Source organism: Suricata suricatta, chromosome 14, assembly GCF_006229205.1.
Source record: "Suricata suricatta isolate VVHF042 chromosome 14, meerkat_22Aug2017_6uvM2_HiC, whole genome shotgun sequence".
In the NCBI taxonomy this organism is placed as follows: domain Eukaryota; kingdom Metazoa; phylum Chordata; class Mammalia; order Carnivora; family Herpestidae; genus Suricata; species Suricata suricatta.
This window is the reverse complement of record NC_043713.1, coordinates 47703494-47719808: the sequence shown is the minus strand read 5'-3', so window position 1 is coordinate 47719808 and position 16315 is coordinate 47703494.

Sequence of the window (16315 nt, the reverse complement as noted above, 5' to 3'; positions counted from 1 at the left end):
TGTCACTTATTCTCTGGTTCTGTCTAGAATTTATCCCAGTTATTTGTTACTATACTAATGACCATCCTTTTTATTTCCAAGAGTTTTGATTATTGACATCCATTAATTCATGTTTCATTTCTTACTGTTTTTTCTCATAATTTCTTATACTTGTTTATTTTTGTTTTTTTATTATTCTTATTCTTTTAAATGAAAATTATTCCATTGTTTGAGCCCCTAAATGATATAGTTTGTGTTCTATAAATTTAGTTTGGCAGGAGTTTTTATTCCGATTGCTGATTTCATTGGCTTTCTTTCATTGAATTAGCTTTTCTCACCCTGGCTCGTCCCCACTGCCTCCCCCCACCCCCACCCACACAGCACACATGGCTTCTGAGATTTCCTCCCCCAGTTCTCTGGGGTCCCTAGGTCAGAGCCATGCTCAGAAGGGTCTTTCAGAACTTCGGTCTGCAGTGATTTGGAGATACCACAGATCTGGTCCCCGAGCTGGCAGGCAGCTTGGCTCAGTTACCCGCGGTGACCATGTCCTTTCGTCTCCCTGGGCCTGTCGGTTGCTTCAGCCCAAGCAGTAGCGGGCACCAGCTTTTCTCTTGTTCCTCTTCTGTACCTTGCACTGTTGGAGGTGACCCGACTCCCCTCACTGTCTTTGACTGCACTGAACGGCCTGTTCAGCTCTCTCTTAGACCTGGGGCCTATTGCTTCAGCCCTGCTTACTCCTTTGTGTTTATGACCCATTTCACTGCTTCATGCTTGGGCTTAGGAACTGAATGACAGCACTTGTGGGCAGCTTCAGGCAGCACATCATAACCCCTGCCCCAGACCCACCTGCTGGGACCTCTCATCCGGACCTTCTACAAGAGCTTCCCAGCAGGGCTCTCCTCTCCATATTTGCTCCCACGATCCATTAGCCGTTGAACATGCACATGGAAAACTGATGTCCCTCTTTAACTGAAAATCCTCCCGGCATCCCCTTGCTCTCAAGTTCAAAATCTTTCAGCATAATTTACAAGGCCCTGTTAGATCTGGTTCAGCCTTTGTTCCAGATTTATTCATGCCATTTGCCCCTGGATCGCAAATCTCTGCTCTGTAGTCATTTGGCTCTTTCAGTTCCTGGAACCAGGTGTGTCCCACATACTTCAGGCCTTTACACACGCTTTCCCCTCTGCCTGAAATCCTCTTCCCGCCTTTACATCCCTGCTTCCCTGATTAATCCTAGTAACCCCCAGATCTCAGCAGGGATGTCTCGTCCTTAGGGAGACATGATCCCCAGTTCCGGTGACCTTATTATAAGCCTTCAGGGGGCCCTATAATTTTTCTTTAAATAGCTTATTTATTGGTATGTTATTCACATTTAGTTACGGGATTATTTGTTACTACCTGAGGATTTTGCTCACTTATATCCCAGCATCACGTATGGATTATAACAACTCACTACAGATTCATCAATGACAAGTGAGCCCTCTAAGCCCCACGTGGTCTGACTCCTGTTTCCTCTCTGACCTCATTTCTACCACTTTTCCTCCCACTGATCATGTTGCTTCTCCCCAGACCTCATAGGTATGCTTCTGTGTGTAGGCCTGTGTTAATCGCTGTGGGCTGCCGTAACAAAATAGCACAGCATGGATTCAGCAACAGAAATTAAGTTTCTCAATTCCAGAGGCTGAAAGGGATGATCAAGCTTCCAGCAGGGTTTGGTTTTTGATGACGCTTTTCTTCCTGGCTTGCAGATGGTAACCTTGGCCTCACATGGCCTTTTCTTTGAGCTTGGGGAGAAGGAGGGGAAGAAGTGGGGAGGGGGAGGATGACAGAAAAGGAGAGAACACTCTGGTATTCCTTTTTATAAGGACACTAATCCTACCAGATGAAGACCCCACCCTAAGGACCTCCTTTAGCCTCAATTACCACCTAAAGGCCCATCTCCACATACAGCTACACTGAGGGTTAGGGCTTCAACATGACTTTGTGGAGGATACAATTTAGGCCATGGCATTCTACACCTGCCCCCGCCATTCCTGTCTTTATTATATGCGAAATGCGTTTTTTTCCATCCCAACAACCCCTTAATTTTAAATTTATCCCAACTTAGCTATAAACCCCAAACTCGCTATCAGCTAAATCTCATGTAAATCAGGTATGGGTGTGACTGCAGATACTATTCATCCTGAGGCCAAATTCCTCTCCAGCTGTGCACCTGCAAAGCCAAACAAGTTAAGAGCTTCCAAAATACAGTGGTGGGACAGCCTAGGATAGACATTTCCTTTCCAAAAGGGAGGGCTCTGAAAGAAAGAGATGACAGATCCCAAGTAAGACCAAAACCCAGCAAGGCAAATTCCATTAGGTTTGAGACACAAAAATAATCCTCTTTGGTTCATCATTGTGCCTTCTGGCCCATCTGATGGCCCTTGAGAGGGTTCTCTGCTCATGTGGCACTGTTGAGGGGGGTCCTATGCCCAAGGCTCTGGCTGGTGACAGCTCAGGCTGTTGAAACCACATGGGTGGCCCCACCCTTTGAAACTGAGATGGAGGTGGCCTTAATGATCTCTGAATCACTTTTGGGGTCATTGTTCCCTTTTCTTGAAGAATAGTGAGCATTTGCAGCCAAAAAGCAGTTTTGTCCAGGCCTGTGGAATCCAAGAAGTCTGACAGTCTTCCTTCATTTGTCTTTCATTTCTCTCCCTCATCCTGGCAGTATTTCTGCTGGTATAATCCCATCTCTTTCTGGCTTCTTCCAAGGTGGCTGATTAAGTTTATGGTTTACACCCATATTGATCTCCTTATCAAATGATGTTTCAGCCACACCCTTGTATTTTCTTCAGAACACTTTCTTCCTGTTTTTTTTCCCCTCCAGTATGGATAGGCGGAAAAATGTCCAAATCTTCAAGCTGTGGTTCCTTTTCGCTTAAAAAAATTCCTTCAATTTATTTCTCTGTTCATTTTCTGTAAGTCAGAAGAGAAAACCACACCATGCATTCAACATTTTGCTTAGAAATATCCTCAGCTAAATACCTAACTTGATTGCTGGCAAGTCCTATGTTCTGCAGAACACTAGAACACAGTTCAGCCTGGGCCGTTCTCACCTTTTAACAAAGCTCTCTCTACAGCTCCCTTCTGTTCTTTCTGAGACCTCCCCAAAACTGCCTTTACCATCCACATTTCCAGCAACAGTCCTTTGGAGGCAATTTAAGCTTTTTCCAGCAAGCACCATCAAACTCTAGCCTCTACCCATTTACCCAGTTCCAAAGCTGCTTCCGAACTTTTTGGTATTCGTTACGGTCATATCCCCTTCCTTCGTATCCAGCTCTAGTATGCTTGGGCTGTCATAGCAAAATACCACACCCTAGGTGCCTTAAGCAACAGAATTTTTTTTTCCACAGTTCTAGATTCTGGAATGTCCAATCTGAGGGATCTGGCAGGGTACAGTGGCTTTCTCCTACTCGGTTTCAGTGCTCAGTCCAATATTCCACAGGCTTCACTTGCTTGCTACCTTCCTCCTCCATGAGAGGTAAGCACCAGGAGAGCAGCCACATATCCCTGGTGTTCCCAGACGGATCCTCAACACTTAGAGCCTGGCACGCGCCAACCAGATACTTGTTAAGTGAGGGAATGTATGTGTGCACGAGGGCGTGTGTAAAACAGGATAAAGAATATTATTTAATGTTTACTTTGTCCTCACTGATGAGGAAAGAAAGCCTTGTCCCATCTACTTTAAACCTAAGGTAATTTTCTTCTTCAGGAGTTTTAAATATTCTTGTTCATTTTTATTTCTTGAAGTCCAACAGGCATTTCCGCTGCATATGTGTTTGGTTTTACGTTCCTGAGATGTTCCTCTTGAGAAAAACACATATTCCTGTTTCTCTCATTAAGTATCTTAAAGTGGTAACAAGTAAGAAGTGTGGTGCGTCCCAGCACAGATAACGTTCAAGTCCTAGAAAGGTTCCCCATTGCAGGTGGCCGAGAGCAATCCTGAGCCAGGGATCCTTGTAGCTGTAGCCATTTAGTTAAACAAAATAAAAGGGTGGGGGGAGGGACGGGGAGACAGCCCAGAACCAGCGTGTGTTTGAGGCTACTTTCTGAGCGTCAGTGTGGACGCTCTCAGTCCCAGCTTGTGAGCAGTCTCACCCCCAGGCCTGCCTGCCACCTCCCCCGACCCCTCCCACTCTCCAGGGATGGCGACAGCCACCACGCTCCGGGCTTTGGCAGGTCCAGGTGGGAGAGTCTGTTTTCACAGGTGCCTCCCACAGCCCAGAGTTGAAATTTGGCTCATAATGTGTCCCTGCACAGAGAATCTATGTTTTTATTCTGTCATGAATGAAAACTTTTCCCTCCAACATTGAAATAGGTCACAGGACCTTTGATATATTTAGACACAAGGACGTCCCTGCCTTTCATTGTCATCAGGAAAGTTTCTTTCTGCTCCAGTTTCTTTTCTTCTCCAGATGGAGACTGACCATTATAATCATTTCTGAAATCTCTTATGTAGTTAGAAATATTTGAGGATTGAGAAAAAAGACTCTTTTCCTCCCCTCCCCCATCCAACTTGTTTTTAAGAAAGTTCCCCAAACTACAAGCATTCTTTTGCCTTTTGATAGAACGGAAGGCATTGAATAAATGACCTAAGCTCTATTGATCGATTAGCCTCTGCCATTGTTTTATTTACATAAAAATTGTTTAAAGTTTATTTATTTATTTTGAGAGTGAGAGAGAGTGAGGGAGAGAGAGACAAGAGAGAGAGAGAGAGAAAGAAAGAGCATGAGCAGGGGAGGGGCAGAGAAAGAGGGAGAGCAGAGAATTCTTGTTAGTGCAGAGCCTGACGTAGGGCTTGATCTTATGAACCATGAGATCATGACCTGAGCTGAAATCAAGAGTTGGACGCTCATTGGACTGAGCCACCCTGGTGCCCCTATGTACATTAAAAAAATTTTTTTTAAATGTTTATTTATTTTTGAGAGAGAGAGAGAGAGAGCAGGGGAGGGGCAGAGAGATGGGGACAGAGGATCCGAGCTGAAGCCGGCTCTAAGAAGACAGCAGCAAATCTGATGCTTGCTAATTGTTTTAAAAACAATTTAAAAATCTGCATCACAAACTCACAAACCGTGAGATCATGACCTGAGCCAAAATTGGATGCTCAACCAACTGAGCCACCCAGCACCCTGCCCCTATTTACATTTTAAAAAACAATTCAAAAATCTGCATCATTCACAGTATTGTTAGTCCCTGGGGCTTAGAAGAGTCGGTTCTTAAATAGATTTCTGATGGTGGAGCTTTATGGACGCAGAAATGCAGCAACAGGTGGTGGTTAGATGAAAATCCTTCTGGAATCAAGACGGCAGTTCGGCTTTTATATTTATGTTAAAACACATGCACTTTTTTTTACCTGTTACCCCTTTAAAAACAGGTTTAAAATGTTAACATTGACTCATTTTGTCCCTGTAACAATTCTACACACTAGATATTAACACTGACCTCTTTCAACAGAGGCAGGACGGCTTGGGTGCCCTGCCCAAGGCACGCTGTCAGCAGTGGCAGAGTTAGGCTCCAAACCCAGGCAGCCTGAGCTTTGAGCTCCTTCTTAACCATGTCCAGCTTGTGGCTGGCAGTGTTGGGTCACACACATTCTTCCCCCTTCATGCCAGGCTGAGGCCGGACACTGAACCCTTACTTCTGGCACAAGGGCTTTGCCACTCTCCCCTCCCTTGATGCCACCTGTCATATGCTTCAGGGCAAAGGAGCTGCTCTCCTTGCCTGGGAATGAACCTCTGTCCTCCACCTTTCCAGGCCACTCGGGAGCCCTGTGAGTTTCAGGGTTTCAGTCCCTTCTCCCACACAGCAAACCTGTCAACCTGGAATGTCTGTTCTCTTGATTGAATGTTTTCAAATATCTTTCCCTTGGAATCTAAGGGGAAACTCCTACCTTTCACCTGGTTGGTATTCCTGGACTCAACATATGCAGGAACCACTTAGAGAAGTAGGCGTTGGGAGTCGGTCCTCTGAAGGCCAGAGAAGCATCCTTTTGCGATAGAAACGGATGACATGACCTATTCCCCTGGCATTCAAAACAGAACAGGCTGTACTTTTTAGAAATAGTACCCCCCTCTTAATCAGTTATTTTAGGGCCTGTGCATCCTGAGCTGTCACCAGGAACCTCCTGAACTTCTGGGGTGACAGGAGGTGTCCAGGGACACAGCGTCATCCTGTGCTCTGGGCACACAGGGTCAGGGTGTCGGGAGGCTCTCGGAGGCCTGAGCGGCCTGTAGGGGGCTCTGAATAGTGCAGCTAGGCTTCTGCTCTCTCCCGTGAAAGTGCTTGGGTGTTTCTAATGCATCCTTCAGAAGATAAAGTGTCTTCTCCATGGAGGTGAGCTCTAGGCCATTCTGCATACAAGCCCTTGGGCGTGTTTATGATTCGTCCAGATGATTCACCAGGAAAATCCAGAGAGATGACTCCTTCAGCAAGTGCCCTTCTGGCCACGGGTGCTTGTCCTGAGTGTCTGGGTTCAGCTCTTAAGTCTCCAGCTCTAGACAGGCCATCCTGCTGGCTCTCTATGTGGGCATCAAGGAGGTGTGGTCTGCAGTGGCTTCCTGCAGGTGACGGTGCCCTTGCCTCCTGGGGATGAAAAATATGGGATTTGAATAATGTGGGTCTTGTTTGTTTTATTTTTTTAAGTTTATTTACTTATGTTGAGAGAGAGCTCTAGAAGGGGAAGGGGAGAGAGCGGGAAAGAGAGAATTTCAAGCAGGTTCCAACTGTCAGCCTGGAGCCCAATGTGGGGCTCGAACTCACGAACCATGAGATCATGACCTCAGCCAAATTAGAGAGTTGGACGCTCAACCAGCAGAGCCACCCAGGCACCCCAGAATAATGGGGGTCTTGAAACTGACGTGGGAGCCAGCATGGGTGAAGGAGAGCGGTGGGTGTGGAGAGAGAAGATCTGGAACCCTGGCCGCCTGGCTCCTTCCCTCTGTGTGGCTTAGAGCAGTGCTCAGTATCCTCCACGACAGGCAGGAGCAGCCTCAGTTTCCCAGGGGAGCGGGCGCTGACCCAGGCACCTTGCTTCATTTCGTAGCATCCTTTCCTGCCAGTCTCATGTCCTTACGATCTTATGAAAGATGAGGGAAGCCGTAAGCAGTATCCACATGCACATGGAAGGTGTGGCTGAGGCCGCGTAGTTAATGTTAGTTCAGTTTAGGATTATTCTCTTCCTCGTTTGCCACTGGTTTCCTGGTTTATTGCCCAAACTCATCTTTTCCTTACTTGAAAATACATACAACCAACCATGCATGCCCTACCTTGCTTAAAAGGCTATCCTCTGTAAAACCTAAAACTACTCTAAACAAATGAAGTCTACTCAAAAAAGAATAAATATTTTTAACGTTTATTTTGAGAGAGAGAGAGAGAGAGAGAGAGAGAGAGTGAGAGAGAAAGGGAGACAGAGAATCCTAAGCAGGCTCTATGCTATCAGTGCAGAGCTCAATGTGGGGGCTTGAACCCGAGAGCCGTGAGATCATGACCTGAGCTGAAATCAAGAGTCAGACACTTACCTGACTGAGCCACCCAGGCTCCCTACAGGCAGCTTTCCTTTTCCAAGGCCACCGTTGTGGCACTGCCCACTACCAGCTTGTGAACTTCTGGAAGATGTTATTGTTATGGCCCAACAGCCTAGTGCCTGGACAGGGAGGCTCAGCAGTGAGCCTTTGTGGAGTGAGTGGTGTGCACCATGGGACACATTCTTAGTGGCTTTATTCCTCTATTGCCTCCATAGACACTGAGGCTATCAATCTCTGTAATATTCTTGCCAAAGTCCCAACTCAGGAGACTGTGTTTGAATGATTTGTGCCAAGATTCTATGCTGTCAGAGAATCCCATTAGTACCCGGGCCTAGCACAGGTCAGAGGCCCTCAGTAATATTTGTTGGAGTGACACGAACACTTGAATGAACGTGAGGAGTAAGATGTCCTTGGCTGACCTCAGCAGGTAAAAGCCCTCAGATGAGCTACAGGAAAGAGAATCTGAAATTTTAGATTTCACGAGGCTCTTGCAACCACCCATCCTCCTCCTTTGCTTTTTTTTTTTAATGTTTTATTTATTTTTTATACAGAGAGAGACAGAGCATGAGAGGGGGAGGGGCAGAGAGAGGAGGAGACACAGAACCGGAAGCAGGCTCCAGGCTCTGAGCTAGCTGTCAGCACAGAGCCCGACGCGGGGCTTGAACCCACGAACGTGAGATCTGACCTGAGCCGAAGTCGGAGGCTTAACCGACTGAGCCACCCAGGCGCCCCCCTCCTCCTTTGCTTTAATTTAACTTCAGATCGATTCAACAGCAAAGATGGGATATGAGTAGGAAGACTGTTCATTTCAGAAAAGACTTTGCCAGGACTCCTGGGGGGCTCAGTCAGTTAAGTGTCTGACTCTTGATTTTGGCTCTGGTCACCAGGATCTCATCGTTGGTGGGATTTAGCCCTGCGTGGGGTTCTGCACTGGCAGTGGGCAGCCTGCTTGGGATTCTCTCCCTCTCTTTCTTTCCCTCCCCCTGCCCCCACTCTCATAATAAATAAATAAACTTAAAAAAATGACCTTTCACCCAAATAATATATATTTTGTAACTATTGTGACTGCCTCTAAGAAAATAAATGGAATCTGGCCAAGATTGTGACAAAGAAGAAAGCTGATAGAAAAAGGAAGCATTTGTGGACTAAACCGAGAGGAGCTCGTGGCTGGAGGGACAGGGAGCCAGAGGAGAGGGTTTAGGAGGTGGGGGGCTCCTGTCTTTGCCCTGGGCACTCTGTTTTCTGCCAGGAGAACAGTTTGTGGGGACATTGCCCTGCAGTCCTAACTGTCCTCATGTCACACCTGTCAGAGCTTCCTGGCTGATAAAAATCTGGTGCCCATTGGTCAGGAGCAGAAAAACTCACTATTTGGAAAGAAAAAAAGCCTCTTCTTAGGGATCAGAAGAGGCTTCTCTAATTACTTGTTAGTCCTCTGAGGATCTGAGTTGACCAGATCAGAACTTGAAATGGCAGGAAGGGGCCATTCAGAGAGTCCTGACCTAAAATCTCATCCTTGCTCTTTCCTTTCCACAGTCCCTGATTTTTTTTTTTTTCTTTTTCTCTGCTTCTGCCCCAGTCTCTGAGTGTTGTCATGATTCTTTGTTGCCAACTGCATAAGTTTTCTGTTGTTGCTGTCATAAATAAACACAAACATAATGGCTTAAAACAAAACCTATTTATTATGCCAAAGTCCCGTAGGTCAAGAGCGTAGATGGGTTCCACTGGGCTTTGCTCATTGGCTCAGGTCGAGATCTGGCTGGGTTCCTGCCTGCAGGCTCTGCAGAAGATTTTGCTTCTTCTTTTTTTTAATGTTTATTTTTATTTTTGAGAGAGAGACACACACAGAGAGTATGAGCAGGGGAGGGGCAGAGAGAGAAGGAGACAGAATCTGAAGCAGGCTCCAGACTCTGAGCTGTCAGCACAGAGGCTTGAACTCACAAACCATGAGATCATGACCTGAGCCAAAGTTGGATGCTTAACTGACTGAGCCACCCAGGTGCCCCAGAAGATTCTGCTTCTAAGCCCTTTCAGTTTGTTGGCAGGATCCAGTTTCCTATGGTTGTGGGACTGAGGTCCTCTTTCCTTGCTGACTGTCAGCATAGCCACTCTCTGCAACTAGGGGCTCCCACTTTCCTTCTCATGTGGTCTCCTGCATCTTCAAACCAGAAGTGGTGTCTTGAGTTCTCTTTGTGCTTCAGTCCCTCTGTGTCCTTTTACCTTCCCCTTTGCTTCTAGCTAGATTTATGGGCCCATGCGACCACACTTGGATAATATCCCCTTTTGAAGGTCAACTGTGCCACATAACATAACACCATATGATATTTCATCGGGTTCCCATTTTCTTGGCATTAAGGTGAGGAATCTGGGGGCCATTTCTAGAAATCCTGCCTACCACACCAACTGTTGTTGTGATAGCCAAAGCTGCCTGGAGGGCGTGTTCATTTTAGCGGCAGCCATTAAGAAGGAAAACTGAGAATCATGTGTCCATTTGGTGGCAGAGGGGAAGCCATTTGCCTTGTCACAAGACCCCTTTTAAGTGCTCGCTCGGTTTAGCAGTTCAAAAAACTTTTGTCCTTTTTTTCAAACTTTAATAAAAGTGAATGACCTGCGGGTGGATTTTTCTTCTTTTTGGATCATTTACTTATTTGTTTGTTTCATGCAAAGCTCTCTGCTCTTATTTTAACCTTGCTTTTGCTAAGTGAGAGCTCGGTGAAAGTAATACGGAAAGTTGATTATTTTTAGTTAAACAATATGGAGCCAGCAATAAAGTTCAGGAAAGGGGCCTGTTTTGAGACTGTGGCCTTGTGTAAATCACTGAGTGTTGATAAATCGCTTCCAAAGCAGGTGGGACTCCACTTGCCTGGCCGTGGATGGAGCCGGTCTAGTGAACTTCAGAGGACGGAGGATGACTGGGCTCCACAGTCACATTCTGTTAATGCTTCATTAGACCCTGTGATTCAAGCCCTTGTCTTTACATGTTATGTGCTTGGTGATGGGAGAGACAGATGCCAGTTTCCCAAGAGGGAAAAAAAGCAACTGGAAAAAAAAGAAATGGCAGATTGTCAGTGAGATAGCTTTTGTTTCAATTTTCCCTCCTTTGTTTTCTTTTTAGGCCCTCTGTGAATTACCGTACTTTCCCTTTTGGTATTTTGGGTCATAGATCTCTGCATTAACCTGAACTCTTTTTTTTTCCCTCCCTTTTCCTTAATATTAATCTGGAAAATACCCCTACACCTGACTGTCTTGTTTTAGTGAGACCCGCTGTCCACTTCCAGATTGTTTTACTGAAGGAGAGTGGCATGGTCCCCCTGGCAGGAGTCCCAGCCTGGAAGCCAGGAGAGCTGGGCCCCTTTCCCAGGCTGGGGGTGCCACGCCTCTGCGGTGCCTCGAGGCCTCCCTTACCCTGTGCGGGGCCTGCGGGGTGCTCATGTGACACCCGGAGATAAGCAAAGGGCTGCCTTTGTTGGGTCATAGTTCCCAGCTCTGCCATGAAGCAGCCGTGTGACCTTGGGCTCCATCAGTATTCCTGTCTCTGGGCCTCAGTTTGTTCTTCAGTCAGCTGGGGAGAAGGCTATTTCCCTCCTCGTGTGAGAAGCTGGGCAGGAGCAGGAACGGGCCAGGCTGCGGTGCTGAGGAGGAAAGGTCGTGCTCCGATCCTGTTTCCTTGTGGTCCAGGGCGATACACACTGCAGCCCTGTGGCCCCTGACACCAGTGGGTCTGTCGAGGACAGTGGCCACCAGAGCAGAAAGGGGCAAAGGCCACAGCATCAGGTTGGGTGGACAGGCTCAGTGAAGCAGATACAAACAGCCATTTAGAAGACTGCCGCTTAGAGTCTTGAGCCGGCCTCACTCTAGCAACCTGTCCTAATACCTTCCCAAATTTTCTCTAGGCAGCTTTGCTCCTGGCGCTGGTGGCCGTGCTTACAAAAATATCTAGATCGAGGGGCACCTGGGTGGCTCAGTCGGTTAAGTATCCAAATTCAGCTCAGGTCATGAAGTTGTGGTTCGTGAGTTTGAGCCCCACCTTGGGCTCTGTGCTGACAGCCCAGAGCCTGGAGCCTGCTTTGGACTCTGTGTGTCTCTCTCTCTCTGTCCCTCCCCTGTTCATGCTCTGGCTTTTTTCCTTCAAAAATGAATAAACATTAAAAAAAAGTTTAACAGGATTATCTAGATCTATCTATCATCCTTCTACTTACCTATTGATTGATGGATAGATAAGTAAATAAAGGAAAAAGCACACTGGACTTGGGTTCAGACCAACTGGGTCTCGGATTTGAGTTTTGATTTCACTAGTTCCATGACCCTGGCTGATGGACTTAACTCCGTTTCCTCATCCAGAGTAATATCAGCTCTGTTGACCTCTTTGGTTTGCTACGAATCACAATTCACGGGTGCATGTTGTAGGCCTTATGTTTGTGTGTGTTATCATAACGAGTCTTTTATTTTCCTGTAGGGCACTTTAAGGACAAGCTAAATGAAAGTGGCAGTTGGGTTTGGACACAGCGTACTCCAGCTGAGAACGAAGCGGACATCATGAGGGGCCCGCCCCTTTCTTGATTTCGCAGACTAATAGGCATCCATGTTTCCACTCAGAATTCCTACTCATTTGTCAGGTACAAGCCCAAGATACCAAAATAGCACTTGTGTAGGGCTGAAACTATTACTGCCCAATTGTTTCTGGGCTTCTCTTCTTTTGCTCAACCCCACCTCTCCCAGAGTATCTGCAGACGTGTCAAGGATGTACTACAGGCCGGGTGACGGTGCTCAGGAATGGTCCAAACATTACACATGGAGGCAAGAATTTTGAGATGTTCCAGGGGACAGGCGCAGGCCCAGAGCTCCCCAGCGAGCTGGCCACCGACGCCAGCAACAGTGGGGGGCCAAAACGCTGCAGATGCCTGGCTTATGCAGGTAAACGAGGCCAACGTGACGGATGTTCAACTTTCAGGGAAGAATTTAAAATAGTTTCTGGACATGGCAATGGATGTCGTAGGTCAGCATCTCGAAACCCATCACTTACACCAACCAGCAAATTCCTTTTCATAAACACACAAGCGTTTTCTAACACACATAGCCATTGAGTTTCACGTGTTTGATAGCAACTGCATCTAAATAATGTTGGAAACACTGCAAATGTCACTTTGAGAAGGCACAGTGACCCTGTAAGACAGGCACAGACCTCTTTTCTGTCATTTCGGGCCTTCAGCAAGCCTAGTAAGCCTCCCTCTGGTTTCCTATTTTTCAAAGTGGGGGGAATTATGTTGAGCGTGGGGCTAATTGTGAGGAATTAAGATAAAGTGTGAGAAGAGCTGCTGAACCCAGGTTCAATGGTGGTAGGAATTCAGAACCTGGAATCTTTTGTTGCTAAAAAATAAAACAGTGGGCACCTGTGTGGGCCAGTCAGTTGAGCATCTGACTTCAGTACAGGTCATGGTCTTGGGGTTCATTAGTTCAAGCCCCACATCAACCTCTCTGCTGTCAGCACAGAGCCTGCTTCCTATCCTCTGTCTCAGTCTCTCTGCCCCTCCCCCACCTGCACACTCTCAAAAATAGACATTAAAAAAAAGGTAACACAGTACCTATGGTGTTTGTGATGTACCATTTTAAAGTCCTATCTGATTTTCCCCCTTCTTAAATGGAGTATGATGGATGGATTTAGTAGAACTTCTATATTTTATGATCTTAGCTGATTTCCCTGTGGCAGGTTACTTTAGAAAAGTATACTTTAAGTATAAAATCATAGCAATAATATAACATATAAAATAAAATAAAACCAGTAAAGGGGCACCTGGGTGGCTCAGTGAATTAAGTGTCCAACTTTGGCTCAGGTCATGATCTCAGGGTTCATGAGTTTGAGCCCTGAGTCGGGCTCTTTGCTGACAGCTCAGAGCCTGGAACCTGCTTCAGATTCTTGTCTCCCTCTCTCTTTGCCCCTCCCCTGCTTGTGCTCTTCCTCTTTCTCTATCTTTCAAAAATAAACATTAAAAAAATTTTTTTAAATAGTAAAACTTGTATTTTGTGCCAAGTAGTGGGCTATCCATTCTACATGTAGAAACAAGATCTTAGGCAGTGGATACCATTGCTGTCCCCACTTTCCAGATGAGAGAGCGGCATCTTGAAGCATTAGGGCCATTTGACCAGCACCACCCGGTGAGTAAGGGGCGGAGCCGGAACTCACAGTGAGGGTTTTGTGATACTTGAGGCCACATTCTCAGTTACTAACAGATGCTGACTTCACTCCAAAGCAGCCTGATACTGTAGCCCCGAACTTCAGAGCAGTTGCTAAGGTTGCCATGGCTACCAGGGGTTGGGGAAACTTTGGGGAGACAGGAAAAGGAAGGAGAGCTGTTAGTTTGGAGGGACACTCCATGGTCACGTTCCTCCTTAACTTTCACAGCTCAATCACCACCTCCCACTTGGAGCAACTTCCCCTTGCATTTAGCCCACATCCATGTTCACACCCCCTTTTTCTGGGCCACTGCTGGTGTGTCCTTTTGCTCTTGGAGCCTGCATGACTTTAGTTATTATTATTTTTTGGTCAAAAATTTTCTTTAATATTTATTTATTTTTTGAGAGAGAGAGAGAGAGAGAGAGAGAGAGAGAGAGAGAGAGTGAGAGAGAGAGAGAAAGAGAGAGAGTGTGAGCAAGGCAGGGACAGAGAGAGAGGGAGACACAGAATCTGAAACGGGTTCCAGGCTCCGAGCTGTCAGCACAGAGCCCAAGCTGGAACTCAAACCCACAAACTGTGAGACTCTCAACTGACTGAGCCATCCAGGCTCTCTATGACTTCAGTTATTTTAGGGTCAAGCCCAAGAGTCTCAGAGCCTGTAGTGACCTTCCCTTCTCTCATCTTTCATCTTCCCTTAGTCACTCTCAAGCGTGCCCCCTTGGGTGCCCTGCATGACACAGCCTGTCCCTCCTGGAGCCTTCACCAGGTGGCACCAGGCCTGCTCTGGGCTCTAGCCCGCAGGCAGGCAAGTACCTAGGATGCAGCCCAGAGGCAGCACTGCACAACGGAAAAGCCAAACCCTCGTATTCACTCTTATATTCATTCAGCCATTTAACCGTTTTTAATTAAACACCAGCTGGTAAGCACACAGCAGATAATGAGGCCCAAGCCTGCCCTTACCGCTCAGTGGAGGGGACAGACTCAGAAACAAAGAATGACGGCTCAGTGGATAAGTCTGTGTGGTAGCATCCACTGACCCCATGAGTGTATAGAAGGGAATGGAGGAGGCTGAGATGAAACTCGGGGCTTTCAAGTGGAGGAAAAAGAATGTGTAAAGATTCAGGGGCGCCTGGGAGGCTGAGGAGGTTAAGTGTCTGACCAGCTCAGGTCATCATCTCACAGTCCGTGAGCTCCAGCCCCTCACTGGGTTCTGGTCTGACAGTGCAGAGCCCACTTGGGATTCCCTCTCTCTCTCTCTCTCTCTCTCTCTCTTTCTGCCCCTCCCCACACTTGCACTTTCCCTCTTTCTCTCAAAATAAATAAATAAATTTAAAAAACAAAAGAATGTGTAAAGATTCAGAGGCAAGGAGGAGCTGGAGCTTCCACAGAACACACATAAGTCAGTGTGAGTGGAACATACTGTGTGTGGGGAGACATGGCAAGAACCCCAACTCATTCTGCCGGACTTGTCAGCCACCAGCCCAGCTCTCACCCAAGTGGGATAACTGAGGAGACAGCAGGGCAGTACCCCCATAGACAGAGGCATTGTTCGAAAGAACCGGGGGTGGGGGGCACACCTTGGGGCCAGCAGAAGCAGAAAGGAGGAGCTGTTCCCACTCCTAGCGGTGGTGGAGGGACCACTGATTAAAATCCCAAGGCAGCTACAGCCAGGAGTGTCGGAGAAGGCTGTCGGATAAGAGCTGGGGGCTTTGGTAAAAGACATTGTCAATCCACAGCCTGGCAGAAAGATGCTGACTAGGCACTTTGGTGGCTCAGCTGGTGAAACGTCCGACTTCGGCTCAGGTTATGATTTCATGGTTCATGAGTTCGAGCCTCACATTGGGCTCTGTGCTGACAGCTCAGAGCCTGGAGCCTGCTTCGGATTCTGTCTCCCTCTCTCTCTCTCTGCCCCTCCCCCTCTTACACTCTGTCTCTGTCTCTCTCAAAAATAAATAAGCATTAAAAAAAATAAAAAAGGAAAGATGCTGAGCAGGGTGAAGGGTGGGGAGTCTACCTGGAGGGAAGCAGAAAATAGCCAGCACGGCAGACATCAATCGTGTCTACCAGTTCTACCCCCGCTCCTGTTTATTGCCTGTATCTCAGACTACAAACAAATCTCATTCAAAGCACTGTGCCAGTGCACAGCGAAAATACACCACAAAGGAAGAAGTACATCTTAAAAAGTAGAACCCAGACCACAGAAAACACAAATTCAAGGTCAAGTATGGGGAAAGAAAGAAGCCTGGGTAATAAAACAAATATATGGAGATCATTTGGATTTCCAGAGTTGCCATTGTGGAGACTGAAATGGGACTCTGAGCTTCCTGGAGGCCAAATTTTAACGGAAGATGAGGTCAGTTATGTGGGGTTTTTTTTTTTTTTTTGCAGAAGAAGCAAAAACATACTCGTTTGTATCAGAAGCTAGACTCTTTCTAGACCTTAGCATGGATAGGAGTTTTCTCCATTGGGAAAGCATGATTTTGAACAGACTATGACCCTATAAAATTTTCTCCAGCAAATTGAGGTCGACACTGCACTTCTGGCTTCTGTGTTGCTCGCGGGTAGTGCTGAGTTCATGAATAGTGCTCCCCAGTGGTGTTCA